General features: G+C 41.7%; 1 protein-coding gene across 1 annotated transcript in view; it reads right to left on the bottom strand.

The window, feature by feature from the left end:
- Positions 1-4,960: 4,960 nt before the first annotated feature.
- The window catches only part of nr2f1a (nuclear receptor subfamily 2, group F, member 1a), an 8,888-nt gene continuing 8,848 nt past the window's right edge, over positions 4,961-5,000 (bottom strand). The window contains exon 3 of the mRNA XM_080004058.1: positions 4,961-5,000. This exon is cut by the window's right edge and continues 1,425 nt beyond it. The gene's annotated coding sequence lies outside the window, so the exon portion shown is untranslated.

Raw genomic sequence — 5,000 nt, 5'->3', positions numbered from 1 at the left:
TGGGGTGGGGTGGGGTTGGGGTGAGGGGGGTAGAAGAGGAGTGCCTGCTGGATTGAGACATATTGAGCCCGCTTTTTAAAAGGGATCATTTCATGTGGGAGGTTGGGACACAAAGTTTGGACTCGTGACTGGCATTCCGGAGAGACATGCATATTTTAAACACAACAAAGCCAACCAGATAGAGACGGGGCCCACGGTGGGTGGGTGGGTGGGTGGGTGGGTGGGTGGCGGGGTGGGGAGAGGACTTTGGAGAGAAGTTTCTATCAGATGAACAGCTGTCATTGTGTTGGGCAGGACCTGAATACTTATTAAGATATACTTTCAGAAAAGAAGCCCTTTCTTGTCCCAATAACGTCCTTCATTGATTGTTCTTATATGATTTAGTTATTATATCGTCTAGATTATTTTTTCAATATATTTAATTTTTTGAATAGAAAAATCAGGACTATATATATATAGCCATTAAACGCATGTATGTTCCTTCCCCAAATTAACATTATAATAATTGCAATCCTATATATATATATAATATATATATGAGTGTGTGTGTGTGTGTGTATATATATATATATTTATATGTATATACATACATGCGTTTAATGGCTATATATATAGTCTTGATTTTCTATTAAAAAAATAAAATATATTGAAAAAATAACCCAGACGATTTTAAATCACATCATCAAATTATCTTAATATTATGAAATCCGCAAAAGTACTTTGCATATCTGGATGACTGGATTGTCTAAAAATGGACAATAAGAAGATACCTTCCAAATATATATATTTTACATGTATTATAATAATAATAATAATAATAATAATAATAATAATAATAATAATAATAATAATAATAATAATAATAGTAAATGAATAAATAAATAAATAAATAAATAAATAAATAAATAATAGCAAAAAAACAACATCCCCTGTCGTTGATCCTTTGACAAGTTATAACCCAGATCCTGTTCCTCACAGTGGGGAAAAACCCGTCTCCAAAACCACTCACACACGTTTTAATTCTCCAAAAAGTATAGTCTCCGGCGCGCTCAGCGCTGTCACTTCTGCGCAGCTTTTACAACACCCCCCCTTATTTATTTTTTTAAGTTGCTTTTTTTCCTGGAAGGATCTGCTCCATGTGCACGGACCCGGAGTCCCATTCGTGCACATGGAGCAGGGGAAGAAAAAAAAAAGCCAAAGGCACCAAAATGTGTCCGTGGAGGAAATAAAATGGGCCTGCGCGGCTGCAGCAGGGAGGGGAGGGGGGGGGGAGAGAGGGAGACAAAGGGGGAGAAACGCACGGTGTGTGGAGCTGGATATCTCTGTTAGTTGTCAGCGTTTAGTCCATGGCTATGGAATGCTAATGAGTGGGACCCTCTCTTTCTCACCCCCACCCCCTACCCCCACCCCCCTTCCACCACCCCCCCCCCCCCCTCTCTCTCTCTCTCGCTCTCTCTCCCATCTCCCTCCCTCCCTCTCTCTCTCTCTCTCTCGGGGGGGGAGAGAGAGAAGAAGCGGATCGATAGCTGACCCCGATGGTTTGGCCGCAGTGCTTTATTTATCCGACCGGGCGATGATATTATCAGCCCTGAACGTTATATACAGCAGACGTCTTCCTAAATCAACACAAAGGGATCGCTTACACAGCGAGATCTAGCAGGACTCTCCCCCTCTCTCCCCTCTGCCTCTCTCGCTCTCTCTCTCTCTCCCTGTGCCACCCACCCCCCACCTCCCCCCCTTTCTGTTACATTCACAAACTGGGGGGATCTATTTGGTCCCCCCGTAGGGCTGGATTTGATCCACGGCTTAGAGGTTGTTGCCTGAGGTCTTTGCAGAGGTGCACGTTCATCACGGAGATGGTTTGCAACTATATATATACTTTAATATATAAATATATAAATATATATAAATAAAAAGAAATATGTATATATATATATATATATATATATATATATATATATATATATATATATATATATATATATATATATATATATATATATATATATAAATCAGCATCCAGCCCCTGGAACGCACCATAATATACGATACGACACAGGGAAACGTTGCATTTTCAGCTCAGATGCATTAGCACCGGTGTTCATTTGCCACCCTGCTCTTCTTCCCACTGCGCTGCTTTTATTGCAAGGGTTAAAGCGCGCCGAATAGATATAGAGATAATAATGCAACGTATTATAATGATGATGTGAAAAATAAGACACGCTCCCCCTCCGTTGGGTCACCGAACTAAGCCTCGCTTTGGAGAGCGGCGGTGGCGCTAAACTGCGCAGAATGACGCTCCTGCGGAGCCGCTTATGCGCGGCTGGTTTGCGGGAGGTTTGTGGAAGCGGCTCCGCTGACACCTCGGGAGGATAATAAATGTTCCGCTTTCAGACAGATATCTCAAACGTGAAATCGCACCCAGCTGCTTGTGTAAGCAAACAAATAAGCCCCCTCGTGTTAGTGGGGTCCTTTATACTTGCGAGTTTGATGAATGGAACAAGACCAAAAAAAAAAAGGTAAATGGTTATTTAACTCATTTCGGAATACACACTTTTGTAACCCGGTTTCCGAAATTACCAAGGCACAAATGAGGGGTGGGGGGCTGTGGTGTGCCATATATCCATCTCCCTCACTATAATGTAGTCTGACAGAGCCCTATATTAAGGTATACTTTCAGAAAAGAAGCCAATTCTTGTCCCAATAACGTCTTTCATTAATTGTTCTTAAGTTATTACGTTATTATATATATATATATATATATATATATATATATATATATATATATATATATATATATATATATATATATATATTACATTTCACTGCATATATGTATGAAAGTATGTATATGTATGTGACAAATAAAAAATCTTGAATCTTGAATCTTGATATATATATATATATATATATTTTTTTTTTTTTTCACTAATATATATATTATACTAGTATATACAAATATTCAAAAAGTCAGCCATAACACTGTTCAGTAGTAGACAACCAATTCATTTCCCATGGATAAATAAAGATCGAACAAATAAACAATAAAATCACTTATTAAATAAACGCACAAGACACCGCTTTATAAACAGGGGTTTGGCCTGAAATGCAATTTTCAAGCATTTCAATCAAAATTTGGCAGCTTTTGCGTTGCACCGGCTGGAGTCCTAAACTCGTTGCTGCTTGTTCTATACGCATTTTATAAACGCGACCGTTATTTGGGCAAATATTTCTTGTTTGCATTATTGTAGTTTTTTTTTAAGTTACACAGAAATAAATATCCATTCTCAAATAGCACATAGGCTTTGGGATTGTCACAATATGCTCGACCACAATTTGAATAATCCCAAACCAAATGGCCTTTTAAGGTGCCGAATTGAAACAGTTTAAGTGTTGTTCAGTGTTGTCTTGTTTGAAGACTTTTCGGTGCAAACTACAAATTCAACAACTTTTAACGAATTGCTTTCAGCTCTACCGGCTGATATATCGCGATATATTGAGACGTCCGACGATATATCGGAAAATATAATTACGCGGGTTGACGAGCAATCCCATGGAAGCATCTATAGATCATTGGCCCATTATTGGGATGTTTTAACCTCAGAGGCTGAGGAGGAGGTCGATGCGGGGTGCTCAGACACCGAACCCCGCGGGTCGAACAGAACACACCGCCGGGCGGCGACAAGGCATCCCAGGACACGATCGAGCACCCGGGGACAGGGGAGGTCTGCGAGAACCACAACTACCACGAACCCGAACCCCTTCGGCACGACAGGGAGAGAGAAATCTATACATCTGGAGGTATAAATAAAAATGGTTATCCGCTGACTGTTATCACCGGCAGTCAGTAGATGGGGATGAAGGCTTGCAGGACACACATCCGTCTGACGAAGAGAGGGAGCGGGGTACTCTTTTTTTTTTTTTTTTTTTTTTTTAATTGGCGAGGCAAAACCCATTTCCCCTTGCAAAATGATCACCTTTTATACGCGCGTGTAAGGTTTGCGGCATTCGGCCGCGTCCCGGAGACAAAAGGACCCGTGTGCACTGCAGCCACGCAGGCTTACGCAGCGAAGGACGGAATCTCCCCGCGACGCACGCAGCTCGTTTGCGACTTTATCGATGTATGCGTTATATTCTAAAGTGGCAAACCCAAGGCCACATCCCTCATCTGCCTCACCCCGTGCACGCACGCACGCACGCACACACACACACACACACACGCACACACACACACACACACACACAAGCACACACTCTCTCTCCCCCTCTCTCTCTCTCTCTGCAGTTCACCGCCCCCCCCCCTCTCATCTGCCTCTGCGCTGGCCCCAAAAGTATATCCTCCTCTCCCTCCCTCCTCCTCTTCTTCTTCTTCCTCGCCTGTTCCCTCGTCTTCCGCCCCTCCATTCTCACACACTGCATCACATTCGGCGTTCCTATCGACTGGCTTACATGCTGTAAAATACATTTTCCAGATTGATCACGCCACATCACAGCAGCTCTGCAGCGGGCCTAACCCCCCCCCCCACCACCCCTCCAGCCCTCCACCCCCATCCGCCAAACGACGCCCATGTCAATACCGAGGCATGAGATATCCATGTGGAGTTTACAGGGGGATGGTATAATGTTTGGCTTGTGTGAGAATCACCTTGATTAAACCACAGGAGGCGCAGACAAAAAAAGGTGGCCCGAAATATTAGAATGCACCTTCACCCCCGATCCCACCCCACACTCTTTGAATGATGTAGGGAACATTCGAAGATTATTTCTTTCTCATATATATATATATATATATATATATATATATATATATATATATATATATATATATATATATATATATATATATATATATATATATATATATATTGTATGGGATCCTTAATATAAAAACAGGCCATTGCATCTTGTCATTTGGTCGCAATAGTAGGAAAATGCTTGAGAATGAGACATCGTTGCCTATTTCATTTTAATAGTACAGTCACCATCACACAACTTCATCA

The sequence above is a fragment of the Zeus faber genome (genome assembly GCF_960531495.2).
Source record: "Zeus faber genome assembly, chromosome: 7".
NCBI lineage: Eukaryota > Metazoa > Chordata > Actinopteri > Zeiformes > Zeidae > Zeus > Zeus faber.
Note: the sequence above shows the minus strand (reverse complement) of the source record. Positions and strands in the feature narration are given on the sequence as shown.